Source organism: Pseudonaja textilis, chromosome 1 (genome assembly GCF_049901715.1).
Source record: "Pseudonaja textilis isolate UNSWEBS1 chromosome 1, rPseTex1.2, whole genome shotgun sequence".
NCBI classification, from domain to species: domain Eukaryota; kingdom Metazoa; phylum Chordata; class Lepidosauria; order Squamata; family Elapidae; genus Pseudonaja; species Pseudonaja textilis.
This window is the reverse complement of record NC_141990.1, coordinates 117,282,076-117,298,409: the sequence shown is the minus strand read 5'-3', so window position 1 is coordinate 117,298,409 and position 16,334 is coordinate 117,282,076.

The following is a 16,334-nucleotide window of genomic DNA, read 5'->3' as shown; positions in this document are numbered from 1 at the left end:
AATTCCAAAGGTGTTACGTGATTATTTCACACCATACTCTAGAGTAGTGCATAGGAACAAGGAAATAATTTTTGATGCCAACAAAAATGAAATAATTAAAATACTATAATGTTTAAAAAGACAGCAATTTCTACTGCATGGCAGTAGTTGTTCCCACTATCATCCCATCTCAATTGCTGCTAAAGTCAAAGACTACACTAGTAGTAGCTACAACTCGGGGTTCTACCATCACATTCTGCTACAGAATGTTCTTTGCTTGAAGGTGACTTTAGGAAATGTATACCTTTAATATATGCTTGTAGCCTTAACCTGATTGAAGTTGAGAACTCTGAGCGCTGCTGAAAGCCTTCTGGGTTTCCATGGCATCACTGAAAGTCAGCATTAGTGGTGTGTTGCACAAGGACTCGGGTTCCAGGTTGAATTGTGTGCTGAGTGCCTGTGCAAAAATCATGGCCGTCAGTTTTGCTTGCCTTTGTGTTAAGATCAGAATTTCATAAAGTGGGGCTACTGAAATTCGGGAACTGTCAGAACATAGATAGTATAATTCAATATGTGTGGTTATTTTATGCCATCTTTTCTTTTTTTTTAATTTTAAAAAACTTTATTAAATACAAAAAATTAAAATACAAATATGCAAAAATAAAAGATAAAAAGTCATACAAATAGACATCACAATGCATTCTATAATAAAACTAATTGTATTTTTCTCTAATACATTTTGATAGTGATATAGATATTTCATCATAGATATTAAATGGCAGTTACTTCCTATATCTTGTAAATTACCTGTTATCTATACTTTATAAAACATAATAGTCGAGTATTATTATTGTTATTAGATTATAATTATGTATTTTTATAAATAAGTTCTATCTATTACTTAATCAGAGAGCAAAGAGACCTAGAACTAATATTTGTAAATTCCTATCCTTTGATATATATGTTTCATAAATTCATTATTTCCCCAGCATCCTAACCAAGCTAAATCCAAAAACACAAGGGAATTCCTGACCCTTTGGTGTTCAAACAAATCAGCCATCAATAGACACATAGAAATAAGCCATATCGAAACACCATTCAAAGCAGAGCGGGAAAAAGCTAAGAAGGAAACAAAAAGACCAGATCACATTGTCTCCAACAGCCAATAGTCACAGCAATGATTAACACTAAACAATCAAGGTGAAAACAATACCCTAATCAAGGAAATACCAAGGAGAAAACTATATCCCAACAACACTGGCAGAGCAAACTTTCTGTCAGGTCTAACCCCAAAGACCACACAGTGGAATCCAGTCTCCCCAGATGAAAGCTATGACCTTCTAACCTAATGATATACCTTGGGAGCCTCTAGGGAGTTGCTACCCCAAACCTTTTCCTCCCTTCCCAATGCAGTTCATGACTGCATAATCTCTTATTTTGAGCCTCTCTGGTATATGTTGCCTCTTCTCTGGGATGCCATTGTGGAATCGCCTAGATTGCCACATACACACACACCTTCTCCAGCTGCACATTCCATCACACTACTGTGTATACACAAGGAGAAAATCCAACACTCACTCACACTGATGACGATGCCTTCCATAGTTGGTTAATAAAAGATCTGCAAGCAAACAACCAAGCTCAAAGAACACCAAGGATTCCACAATGTAATAATTCTTATTACAATAAATTATAAAAAAATAAATTGTAATCAAAACCTGGGAGTGGAAGTATTCATTATATTCACTTGTCTTTATACAAAGTTTTTTTCTTTCAGTTGAAGTTAGTCTCTGGGCTATCATTATCATACTGCTTTCCCTCTAATATTAATTTGCAAAACATATTTTAAACGTTGTTGAGAATAGGTTGTGATATTAAGAGATTAGTTGTTACATCCTATACCAGGGCTATGAAACTCCCAGCCTGCAGGCCGGATGTATCATGAGCTGGCCATGTCCACTTCTGGTTCAGCAAAGGGGGAAAAAGACCCAATATGTCATGTGACGCCACCGCGATGATGTGAGTTTGACACCCCTGTCCTATATCCACTCAGTTTGAGAGGATGGAAGAGACAACCTCCCTATAAAAACTCTGCCAGCATAAATACTGATTATACATTGTAATCATTATACATTCAGGTTTCCTAGAAATTCCACCTAAGCCAAAAGTCAGACTATACTGGTAACGTCAACCTGTGGACTATCTTCAATGGGAATCAATAAACCTACCAAGTGAGGGCACAACATGAGCATACAAACCTACATTGTAATAAATACAACATCTAACATGTCCACATTTATCTCAATCATCTCTAGAGGCACAGCAATTCTACTACAACTCTACTAGTCCCCAGTTACCATTCCACGGTCCACCCAGAAATTGTGAACTCCTTTTGTACCTCAAAACATTATTTTGGAAGGTTCAAGAGATCTGTAATGGGGAGTAGAAATAACTCTGAGAAACGGGAGGAAGATCCAGGCTATGGTCAGATAAATGAAATCTGAGTCCAGTGCAGAAACATAATTCGCATCTCAGACATGGCTCTCCCTAGTTCTCATGAAGACAAAGGGAGTGGGGAGCACACTGCAAGGTTCTGTTTCTGTCACCTTAGAATAGAATAGTATAATTACCCATAACTCTGGTTCTTAGATCTACTTTGAATGACTGACAAGACCACACAATGCATCAAGCTACAAAAGACCTGTAGAAAGCCTATGCAGCCTTTTTTGTGACAAAGATTCAGATCTGAAAAACTCTTTTGCCAAGTAATCTGAGGAAAGAGATAGAATACACAATAGGAGGGATTGTAGGTACACATTCTATAGCAGTAGCCACATCTAAACCTTTTCACAGGCCAAGCATCTTCTAATTGTTCATAAGCTATTGTTTGCCTGCAGATTCCTCTTTCATTAATACTATTAATTGCCTGTTATATTCTTCTCAATTAATATCTTCACTGTGTGCTGGATCTTTAAGGTCTACCTTGCTGATTTTGTCACATAAAACAGATTAATTTGATTTATAGTTAGATAGCAAAATATTCAGGTAGGAAAATATTTCAAAAGACTGAGTTTTTTTGATATTATTATAATTAAAAGGATTGGTTCTCCTGAAAGATATAACTGCATTATTACTGTATTTGTTTCATATTAGTTATCTTGCCACATTTATTTTAGTTCTTGTCTAACATGTTAATTTTGTTACTAAGCAACAGTTCTGATCACACTTCATATTCAGTGACATTTATTTGAGTAAACATATTTTAGGATGTTCTTAATAGAAGTTCGTTCTTAATTGGAAATTTCTTCAAATTCTGTTTCTGCTTCATTCAGACTACAAATTAAAAACAAAATACATAGTTATCCCTTATTTGTTTTCTCTTGTTTATGGTGATTTGATAGGCTTTATTGTTATGGAATTATTTTAGGGAAATCATGGGAATAATCCTTTTTCAAAGTGGCCTCACTAACATAGAAATGCATTTGAGAGTAGAGGCATAACAGTCAATAGAAGCTTCAGATTTACCTCCATAAGAATAAGCTTCTTTCTGTTGGATAACCATTTGTCTGAAATGGTATAGGCCAGGGTTTCCTACCTAAGCAGAGGGTTGGATAAGAAGACTTCCCATCTCCCTTCCAACTCTGTTATTCTATTCTATTCTCATATCATAGAATTATACAGCTGGAAGGGACCTTGGAGGTCTTCCAGCTCCTTGCTCAGGACAGGAAACCTTATATCATCCTGGACAAATGTTTGTGGAGTTATTCTTAAAAACCTCCAGCTCACAGCACCCATAACTCCAAGGAGGCAAATTGTTGCATTGATTAATTGTTACTGTCAGGAAAATTTTCCTTAGTTTTAGATTGGATTAGTTTAACAAGCTTCCATCCATTGCATCTTGTCCTGTCCTCAGGCGCTTTGGAGAATAAGTCAACACCCTCTTCTTAAGCAGGGGTGGTATTCTACCGGTTCGGTCTAGTTCGGGTGAACCGGTAATTATGGTGATGATTTGGCCCCACCCACCTACCGCTGTCCTATTCTCTCCTTTATTTCTGGGGTTTTCAGCTCAGCTGTTTGGTGTGATGCAGCGGATTGCTGCTCCTCAGCTGATTGATTCACCGGGACTGCAGCAGAAGGTAAGTTTTAGAGCTGATAAAACAGTGTTTCTCAAATGCTACGCACGTGCAAAGTGTCCATTTGGCACGCAAAGTGCATGCTCACTGAACTGGTTGTTACACCGGTTGAATCACACCCCTGCCTTTAAGTACTGGAAAATAACTTTCATGTCACTACTAATCATTCACTTCATAAGGCTAGACATACCTAGATCCCTTAACTGATGATCGTTTGATTTAGCCTCCAGACTCTATCATTTTTGTTGCTCTTCTCTGCATACTTTCTAGGGTTTCACCATTTATTTTATTTTTTTGTATTATGGAAACCAGAACTGGACACAGTATTCCAAGTGTGACTTCACTAGTGCAAATAGAACAGTACAATCACTTATTGTCTTGACTCTATCTTTTTGTTGATGTAGCCTGATGCTGCATTGGCTTTTTTGGCAGCTGTAACACACTTCTGGCTCATACTTAAATGGTAATCCACTAGGACACCTAGTTCAGTCTCAATAATGCTTTGAATTAATAACAATATTGGAAAAAATTTTGGAATGTTTTCCACATAAAGAAGAAAAACAAAAGTCTGTAGCATCAAGATTCAGAGTTTTTTTTAAGTGGTGATGGTGAAGAATATTGCCTTATTTATTACTATAAATGTTCCATGAAGCCAGACAAAAAATATTAAGAAGTGTTGGAATAAAACTGAACACATTTAAAATCACAGTCAGGTATGGATATATCTCCTACAGAGACCTTTTCTTTGTAGATAGGTATCATGTACCACTTTACAGACTATATGATATTATCTTCTGATTTTCCATCATGTATGCCAACATAATCTCCTTCATTGAATGCTCATATAAACAGCAATATAGAATAGAAATACTGCAATAGATACATTAAAAATAAATGCACGATGTGGGCTAAGTGCAATATTCAAAATAATAGGCTGGGGAATAATTGTTTGCACATTTTCTACAATATAAGCACTCTACTGACTTGAGGGCAAGAGGTTATGGGACCAGACTACCCAAACAATCTGCTATTGAAAGCAGGCACAACTGTTCATATTAATAGGAATGGTTAATCAGCTTTACAGATATTTATTTTCTCATTATTTATATTTTCCTGAAATACATATAGCTGTATTTCACTTAGCTGAACTTAATTAATTATGGTAGAGATACGAATGCTTGAATTCTTTTAAAATGGAGTTACAAGTGCTGAATTATAAAGAATGTATCCTTTCTTTACTTTTTTGCCTGTTTAAGAAAAAGGGGCAGATAAAAGTTAATGTTGGTGAAAAGAAGTAATACTACAGTCAGGTAACAATGGGTATCTTGATGTTTGTATTCTACAGTATTATGTCAGAGAGCTACAGAAAGCATTAATATTCAGGGAGAAAATATTAAGAATAAACATTTTGTCATGGAAAATGTCTAATCCATCTTTTACCAAACCTAAGACATTACCAGCAGTTTCTAATTCTGATCTTTTGATTTTTATCATTAAATCATTTTCCTGGACTTCTCAACACTGAAAGTTTCCTATATTGAGATAACTATTCTATTCTGTTTCCTACACGGTCTAGTGGGAAAGCTGTAACTAAGTGATACGGTCTCATGCAGTCACATTTTATGAGCACACCGTTTAGCAACAGAATTTCCTGTCCCAATTACCATGGTAACTTGAAGATTACCTGTAGCTGAATCTTGCACAAATATCAGAGCCTATCATTTCCTGAAAAGCATCGGAGGGCGGGGGGGATGGATAGTTGCCCTTTTCTTCTACTTAAACTATTCGGTGGCTTCCAACATGAAAATTGAACATTTATTCATTTATTTATTTTATCAAATGTGTATGGCTGTCTATCTTGCAGAAGATGACTCTGGGAAGTGTACAATAAAAGCAATGATATACACATATTATAGAACCAATTAAGCAATTCAACTAATTATTAAAACCAAAGTGCGAGAGGATTAAAATCATAATGTTATGCACGATGGAGCCACTGTGTGGGGTCCCTGCTATTGGAGGATCCTCAGGCCTGATTAAAAAAACATATCTTGAAAACTTTCTGAAAGGCCAAGAGGGACTTGGGACTAGCATCCTTCTCAGTATGGCAAAAAAAAAAGGATTGTCTCCTAGCTCCCATCAGATGGAATTCTTTGGCAAATGGGGCCCAAAATATGCCTCTCCTGCTGGATCTGATCAGTTCTAATCTATATATATAAAAGCGAAATACCACTCACACATCATAACAAAATCTCCAGAACCGTAAAGTCTATGAACTTGAAATTTGGCACATATGTTCCTCTTGGCTTCTAAGTGCTTCTTAAGACCAAGCATCAAAATGACCATCAGAGCATTAGTATTTCCTATATTATTATTAACATGCTCTGATACTAAGGAGTTCTACTCCCCCTCCCCTCCTGAAAAGAAATCTGTTCCAAATGCAAAACACAAGTTGAGAAGTTTCAGTTTCAGTTCCAGAGCACCAAGCAGATTTAGTACAGAACTACATTTAGTACAGGTGAGCTAAACCACACCCAAGCTCCTTGCTGTCTCCTTGCTCACAGAGCAAATACTGTTTCAGTTTCCAAACAGCCCTCAACTCTCTCACACACTGACAGGACACTAGCCAGATGAATACGGCTAGTGATGGATGCTGGTAGGCAGGGGCAGAATTTCATTTTCCTTTTTTCCTCCCCCAAAACTAAGCCCAACCACATAGCTTCATAGTGAAGCACAGGTATCGAGCTAGTTTCATATATAGCAGAAAGGCCCTCTTTCCTTTATTTTATCCTAAGATATTTGAATATTCTTCAAAAGAGGTTTGATGCAAAAAAAAAATCATTCTAATTCTTGGCTGCCATCTCCTTTAACTGATGAAAAGAATCTTTAAAATTTAGAGATAATTATATCATGTATTTATAATTAGTTTAATCTCTTTATAAGATTTTTTTCCACTGGAGTAGAAGGATTTGAAAGAGGCATGAAGCTGAATTTATATGCTGCTAGAGATTCAATAGGATCTGGTCAGCATCCAGATTCATCCATCCCCTTTCTCATTTTGTAGGTGGTGGCAAAATCCTGTCAAGAAAACTGCAGGGATTTGTTCTGGCAGTCACAAAGGGCCTACGACTCTACAGTGACCTGAAGGCATCAAAGCAGAAGATGGAGATGGAGATATGGCCTAATGCTTGGCAATGTCTCAACAGTTTCTGTAATTCTAAGGAATGCATGAATGGATACAAAGATGATTACTGAAGTTGGGTATTTTAAAAAAAAATTAAAAAAAGCTCAGAACAAAAAAGTTACAGTATTATAATGTTAATGTATCTTGTTTTGTGCCCTGAAGGTAATTAGTCTCTGGCTCTGATGCCAGAGGAATTTGGAGAGGGGAGGGTAGACTTAATAGAGAAAGCCATTACATAAAAATAGTCCACAATCAAGAATCCCATAACTGAATTTAAAACAATGTCAGGACAAAGTTTCCCCATCAATAATTATTTTCTTTTCCTTTTCTTTCGTACTATTAAAAACTAGCTGTTTTTTCACAGTAGATCAAATTAATTGGATTTGTGACTGATATTGCTGAAGTGGTGGAAAACCTTCATAAATTTTAGCATTCACTTTTGGATTTAATAACCAGTTGTACATGTTCAATGGCTTCAACATATTCATAGATTCTTTTTTATTGCTGTTATGCACCTTATGAGTCACATCAGTCTTTTGAACTGGTGTAGTTAGCTTATAATAAAGCCACAGTTTCACCCTTCTATCTATTCCAGAGACTTTGCACAAATAGACTTGTTTAAACAAGAACAGCAACATCCAACTCTGGTAATCAAAATATGACCTGTCTTTTAGTGTAGGGCACTTCTTTGTAGCACAATTTTCATCCCCTTCTCTCTCATCAACTCTTTGGAAGCCAGTCTCTAAATGCCTTCACTGCTGCCGAAGCCAGCCTGAGAACAGCAATAGTCAGTCAATGCTCCCACCAAGTAACCATTAAGGGGAATTAAAAAACAGGACTCACACAGTCTATGGACCCGAGTCATAGTTCCTGGTGTAATAGACAAGTCACTTCTGCTCCAAATAGATGAAAACTAAAATAAAATGTTATCAGACACCACACACAACAGTTTTAGCTGGCTGGGGGAGACTCAGTTTCTATAAAACCTTTTATTTCTTCTGTTTTTGATTAAGGTGCTGGAAGGAAAACATAGCATTATTTTTGTAGGCAAGTACAATTTATAATAGTTTCAATCATGGTGGCAATTTAGAGCCACTGTATTTGTGTTTATTGTAGGAAATAATTGCTGGCTTTAGCCTAGAGCCTGGGAAGTGAAACAACTGTTCAGTGAACATTGCTAACATAAGGAGGGGAAATCAAGTTGGATGGGTTTGGATATATTAGTTTGTTTTTCAAACAGGGACTATGAAACTGACTAGAAGGATTAAGATTAGGTTTGCTATTAATGCTTGCCTATACAACCACCAAAAAACTAAGCTTGTTTATTTTTTTAAAGGAGACATGAAACTGACCAAACTCTGACTAGAATGATTAAGATCCAGTTAGCTGATAGCATTTATTCTTTCCACAGGATAATTAAATACCAAACAAGGTTTTATTTTACACCCAGAAGCTGGTAGGAGTATGATACAAGACTAAAGCTGATCCAGAAACTGACCGTTCACAAGACTTAGTGTTGTAAAACAAATACCCAAGTCAACTTTGCTCTAATTTCAGATGAACTGGCAAGAAAACAGAGAAATGCCAATTCAGCCCTCAGAATGAACTGATGTCATGGAACAAACTGGCCCAGAGATGAACTGGAAGCAGCAGAAACAGTACGTGCAACGAGATCTTTCATCCGTTATCAAGAATACATGTTATTCAAATTGAGTAAAAATAAAATGGTTTAAAATGTTCCAGGATTGGATAATGAAAGGTTGCAGACCTTTCTTTAATAAACATAACTCTATTGGAAAATTTAAAAATTTCTTCTAGTGATGATGCCCTTTATAAGATCCAGAGATTTCAAATTTGAATTACTGCTATGGTACACATACTTAACTGGGAGTAATTCTTATTTGCATACAACAGGATGCCTTAATTTGAATCAAAATGCATAATATTGCACTGTAGTTATTTTAAAGTTATGAAATCAATTGCATTTCTGAAGGGAGAATTCTAGAAATCCTTTATTTGTAGTCATTTCTAATCTCCATAATAACATGAAATAATTATGCTGGTCCTCCTCTCGCTCTCTACTGAATAGAGAGATGTGAGATAGAATATTATAATCTATTGAGGGCCACCTATAGAGGGGGAAAACTACCTCCTTATGTGTGTCTTGATGATCGTGCTGTTGTGCCCACCATTTTGGCCCCTTGCCTCAACCACAGATACCCTGAACAGTCCAAAGAATATGAATGAATTCTTATTCCGATCAATCAGATACACTTCATGGCCTACTACCTTCATGGAAATTGAAATCATTACACACTGTTACAAATAAATTCACCAAAGAATAAAGATAAATGGGAAACAGTAAAAACCCAAAGCATGTGCACTTAATTTGCATGCTAATAAGAAATGCTCAAGATTTTGCAATCCAGACATCAACAGATTTATATAAACCAAACAAATAAATAAGTAAATAAACAAATACTGTAAAAAGAACAAGCTAGTTTCAGAAAATGCAGTGGCTGCAATGCAGATCACATTGTAAAGGCAAGAGACTTACAAAAATATGCTTAATATTGTTGTATTAATTGCACTATGGATTTTGATTCTGTAAATCACAATATATTGTGAATCACTCTTAAAAATGGATGTACCAGAGTAACTTGCCTACATTCTGAACAATTTGTATGCTGTCTAGAATGGGAAAGTTAGAATGGAAAAAAGAAGAGTCGAAGCTGAATAATATCATCCTAGCTAACTTTTGTGCAGAACATATCATGAGAAAGGCTGAATTAGAAGAAAGAGAAACCAAAATTAAAATTGCAGGAAGAAATATGAAGAATGTCTGATATGCTGCAATCTCTTGGTGAAAGTAAAAAAAGTAAAACAGCTGATTTAAGGGTAAATATTAAAAACCCAAGATTACGTTCAATGGAATTACTGCAGTACTAACCCACTACAAATGGATGAAGATAAACAATAGTAGACTTTATTTTCTTATGCTCAAAAAACTATGATAACTAATTATTTCATGTTAAAAATCTGTTATTTGGGAGAAATCAAATAGTAAATCTAGACAAAATATTAAACAGCAGAGATATATTTACAACGAAGATACTTATCATGAAGGCCATGTACTTCCAGTTGTTAGAAACATCTGTGAAAGCCAAACTATTAAAAAGGTTGAAAGAGGAAAAATTAATGCTTTTGAACTGTAGTGCTGGAGAATATAATTGAGAGTCTCTTGGACTATAGCAACAACAAATAATTTGATATTAGATTAAAGTGAGACCAAACAGTTACTGGAAGCAATAATGATGAAGTTAAAGCTTAAATATTTCAGACAATTAACACAGAACCAAACATTTTTCATTAAGACAGTGATGCTTAGAGAAATCAGAGACATAATAAAAAAAACAGTTGGCAGAAGATAAGATAGCTAGTCACTACCACTGTTATCATTTTAAAATGCTTATAAAAACCCAGAGAAGTTGATACTGACAGATTATTCTGTGAATTAGGTCACAAAAACCAGAAGTGGCTTCATGGCTAAAAAGCAGGTCATTCATTAACATCAAGGTACAATACTTGTACATGTCAACTTGTGAATACTGTTTGACGTACAGAAATTCTATAAATTATTTGAAAGAAAAATGTTTACCTGCATTGATTCTGATTTCACATGGGTCAATGCAATCCTAAACCCCCTCACTATGGAATAAGTCTGATTTAATAAAAATGCTTTCAATTTTCATAAGTCAGTACTGTTCGGTACTGAGAATTCTATTCTGGGTTTTTCCTTGTTCTCCCCCTTTTTTTAAAAAAGAGCTGAGAAAAATTCCTATACCATTTGAGCGATTCATTTTCAAAACTGCTCATCGCTTCTAAAGATTTTGGCATTGATGTTGCCTTTGCTAGAGAAGTTCAATGCCCCATTCCCTCTGGAAAAAAAGGAGGGGGAGAGATGAAAAAAGGCAACACATAATTATCAGAAGTAATATTATAGCTTGAAAAAAATAGCTCACAAATAAATTGACCTAGTTTGGGTTATTTTTTGTCAGTTTTTTTTTTATTATAGCACTTGAGATCGAGTTCACATTATGTGCTTCCGCTGTTCTATTTTTCTTTTACTATTAAATATAAACAATGGATAGAATCAGGAGGAATTATGGGAACAAAATTTTTATGAAGATAGAACTGCGTAGTGTTCAGCAGTATGATTTTGACCATGGAGGTAGAGAAGAAGGACTGCAATTCATCACAAATATGAATGCATATGAAATATCTCCTTCTCCCTCTCTTCCTTCCTCCCTTTCTCCCTGTCTCTCTTTCTCTCTCTGACAAGATAGATAAATGTGGACATTGTGGTTTAATGAATTTTCAACTGGTTAATCAATTAACCCAAAATGTGCTTGTAAATTGTTCTGAATCATTATGGAACAGATTATCAAATAAGATCTCCCAGGGCTTTATTCTGATCACAACAGTATTCAAAATCTTCAAAAGCAATTTATAGGATAGTATGGGAAGGATCAGGGGTGGGATTCAAATTTTTTAACAACCAGTTCTGTGGGCATTAGGTAGGCGAGGCTAGGGGGCGTGGCCATGTGACTGGGTGAGCATGACGCCTTTTTTTTTGCAGCAACCCTCCCCCAATTTTTGGGCCTTCTAAGCCTCAGGGAAGCCTCCTGGGGGAGCGCTTTTGCTCCCAGAAGGCTTCCCTGGGGCTCAGGAGGAAAAAAACAGAGCCAGGTGGGGCACAAAGCACTTCTCCATGCTCTGTTTTGGGGCCTTCGGGGCCTCAGGGAAGCCTTCTGGGGTTGGGTGTTTCTGCTCCCAGGAAACTTCCCTGGGGCCCAGGAAGGCAAAAAATGGGGAGGGTTGCTGCACCACCCCCCTCCATTTTTTGCCTTCCTGGGCCTCCTGGGCGAAGCAGTAAGACACTGAGGGCAATCCCAGCATAACTGATCATAGGAACATCTGATTGTCAGGAGGGGGGAAAAAAAGAAATACCTTAAGGAGTGACTGGGCAGAGAAGAATGCAGTCGGTGATGTCGGGCATGCACGCAATATTGTGCATGTGTGATAAAGACTGGGCAGGGAGGGAAAGGATGGGCGGTGAGGGGCAGGGCCAGCCAGAGGTAGGATTTGCTGGTTCTCTGAACTGCGCAGAATGATAACAACTGGTTCTATAGATCTGGTCCAAACTGGTAGAATCCCACCCCTGGGAAGGATCTGATTTAGGTATATAACAAGCTGGAAAAAGAAAAATAGCATCATGCTCAATGGGTGAAATTTATTAATTGAAGGGAATATGCTCTAGATAGTACTTTTTGCCTCTGTAACAAAGAAGAGAGAGAATTTAGAATGTTTGGTATTGTAAAGAAATTCCCACCCAATTTATTCAGCTGCTCATCTTCCAAAACTACGGATATATTTTAAAAAGAAGAAAAGAAAAGAAAATCTGTGTTCCTTTTTCAGCAAGAAATAACCAAAAGTACTTCCAAAGAGAAGTATGGGCATGGGACTTGGAGCCCATGTGTGTATTTTAATGCCCCATAATTTTTTGTTTTTTGTTAAATATGCTTAGACTACATGGTCTAAAATTTGTGTTTATATTTATAATTGCTACCATTGCTATATGTAGGTTGCATAATATTTCTGATTGGCTTTTTTCTTTATTGCATTTTCTTTAATGCAATTTATGGAAGTGAGGAGATATGCTGCTAAGAGCCATGACTGGAGCATCTTGTAAGCTCAGTCCCAGTTAAACAAACAAACAAATAAGCAAGCATCCATATGGACACACTCCAGCTGCAATGTGACCACCAAATATTCCAATTTCTGTTTAGAAACACTCCATCTGTGATTCTTACATTTCCAAATGAACCTTTTTTTGTTTCCAATACTAGATCATTCCTTTCTTTTCCTGATTTCTTCTTCTTTCCTATAAAAGTATGTACATATTTGGAAGTCCTTCTGAAAATCACATGCAATATGATCACAATAATATTCCCCTGTGGAATTGTTGAACATGTTTAGCATGCCATTTTTAAAAATAATGTTCCAATAGACTCAGAAAAAATGTAAATCATTGGCAAATCCATTTATTGAAACTTTATGTAAACATTAACTCTACTGTTTGTTTCCATTATTATTTAGTATTTGACATTTTTATTTTCTGCACATTGAAACTTACAGAACTAAAATATTTAACAAACATTGCGTAGGTTTTGGATTATTAATTGGTGGTTAGATCAAATGTTAAATGTTTATTAAAATTAATATAGTGGATCTATTAAATAATGAATTTACTTATTTCTGAAATGTATAAATTAAGAAACAGGAACATGAAGATATCCTCCAAACTTAATGTACATAATTACACAAATATTTCACCATCACAGGAGGTGAACTAATTTTTCATTATATGAGAAATATTTTATTCATTTATTTATAAAATAACATTTGTATCTGTCCCTCCCCTCCTCATCTCACAAAAAGTGACTCAGGACAGTGCAGAACACTATACAGTGGAACCTTGGGTCGCGATCGTAATCCGTTCCAGGACTATGGTCGCAACCCGATTTGGTCATGACCAGAAGCACAACTGACTGTGTATGCGCAGATGGATTGCGCATGTATGGAAGAGGAAATTGCCGCAGCTGGGTTTGTTCGCCACCCAACTTTTTGAATCGTGACCCCGATCCTGTGTTATGACCATTCATTCAGCAACTGTTCAAAGTTGTAATGGCGTGAACAAATGGTACTTATGATGGGTCCTCAAAGTTCCGGCTGCCACAGCAGGGTCATGGGATACTTGGCACTTGGCTCATGATTACAATGTTGCAGTGAGCTACAGTTGCGTGATTACAATTTCTGACATTCCCCATAGGCTACCTACAAGCAATGTTAATGGGGAAGCCAGCAGGAAAACAGAAGACACACCCAAAGCACTCGCTTAATGACCCATGTGGTCATCACCTCATGATGGCAACAAGGACTGTTGAAATTGCTGTTGCTAAGTAATGTGATGTGGTAAGGTGATTTTATATTTTATGACCATGTTATTTAGTTGTGGCAATTCTGGTCACAATAACTGTTTTAAGCCAAGAACTGCCAATGGACAAATAGCTACATTAAACACATATTTTAAATAATATAGAAGCTGCAGTTTATGGTTTTCAATGTAGTATGCATACCCGCTACCACAATATGCAGAGGAGCCAGCCCTGTCTGCAGAATCCAGCACTTTAATAAAAAATAGTGAAAGCATTATACTGTTGCAACACACATTCTGTCCCTTTAAGTACCTACAAACCAGTGGTGGGATTCAAATTTTTTTACTACTGGTTCTGTGGGCGTGGCTTGGTGGGTGTGGCAATGTGACTGGGTGGGTGTGCCTTTTTTTTTTTTGCTTTTTTGCCACCCCACCCATTTTGGGGAGCCTTCTAGCCTCAGAGGAGCCTTGGGGGGGCTTTTTTGCTCCCCTAAGGCTCCTCTGAGGCTCAGGAAGGAAAAAAAACAGAACATGGGAGGGGCGCGCAGCACCCCTCCAAGCTCCATTTTGGGAGCTTCCTAGCCTCAAAGGGGCCTCTGAGGGGGAGCATTTTTGCTCCCCTTAGGGTCCTCTGGGGCTCTGGAAGACAAAACATGGAGGGGGGGCTCCATCTTTTTGCTTTCTTGGGCCTCAGTAAGGGGAATCCTGGCACAGCTGATCTATGCACAGATTGTCAGGAGGGGGAAAAAAAAGAAATACCTTAGGTGAATGTCAGGCAGCGGGAAAGCGAGCATCGGGCAGGAGGGCGACCAGATTGGGGGCATGGCCACCCAGAACTTAGTACCGGTTCGGCGACCCATGCCAAATTCTGCTACCGGTTCACCCTATCTGGTGCGAACCGGTTAAATACCACCACTACTACAACAAACAAATGTACAAAAGAGGTGGGGCTTGGACTGTGCCACTGCAACACTGTTCTCTTCATTTGCCTCATCTCCCTACAGATAAGGATTCATATATCATGACTTTTAGAAGCTAAGACTAAGCAACCAATGACCTCCTTTGCCATCCTTTCAGAAATATTTCCTTACCTAAACAGAAAAAGAATGATTAAAGGTGGGCAAAAAAGTAAAGGGAGAAGTTACTTCCTTTTTTTGCAGGAAGTTGGCAGAGTATCAGAAACTTTCTTCCTTCCTCCCTCCCTCCTTCCTTCCTTTCCTTCCTTCTTCCCTCCCTCCTTCCTTCCTTCTTTCTGTCCTTCCTTCCCTCCTTTTCCCTGACTTTCTTTCCTCCTTGTCATTCTGTCATTACTTCCCTTTCCTTCTTAACAGGCAGGTAAATGGTTGCTGCTGGGTGGGATGGAAGGCATAAGGGATTGTGCAAGTGGTTGGGAAACCGTCATGGAATGTTCAAAATGAGCATCACATGACCACAGCAGTGGCAACCTGGCAGCAGTGAAGCAGCCACAACATGGCTAAACACGTGTTAATTAAATGCATAAAATTAAAAACAAAGAAAAAGCCAGCATTTCAAAGTTCCTCTGATTAAGGGGAAAAAAAGGGAATGGCTAATATTACACTATTGTATTAAATAGAATATAGAGAGAATATAATAAGAGTATGTGATGGCCATCAAAGGCAGAAGGAAGAGATTGAGAAAATGGGTGTACTTCACAGAGCACATTTTAGCCAATTGGAACAGGGATATTTATGTGAGATAGAATTGAGTAAGCAAACCAGACTTCCCTGCTTCTAGCAACAAAGACGAAAAACAATACTGTACGTTTGATCCACAGCTAGAAAACTCAGAAGGAGGTCACTTTCCCAGAAAATTACAGGTGGACTGAGGACAATGTAATTCCTCACAAATTCCTCATTCGTGTAGTTCTTGCAAAACAATAGATGGCTCATTCTCATGCTGGGTCATGTATGGAACAGTCTCCTAAGATTCAGAGAAAGATAATGTCTGCATTAGGTGTTTTCACTGGAAGAGTAAAAAAATATATTAAAACATAGTACTACAAACTGTACCAAGATTATTA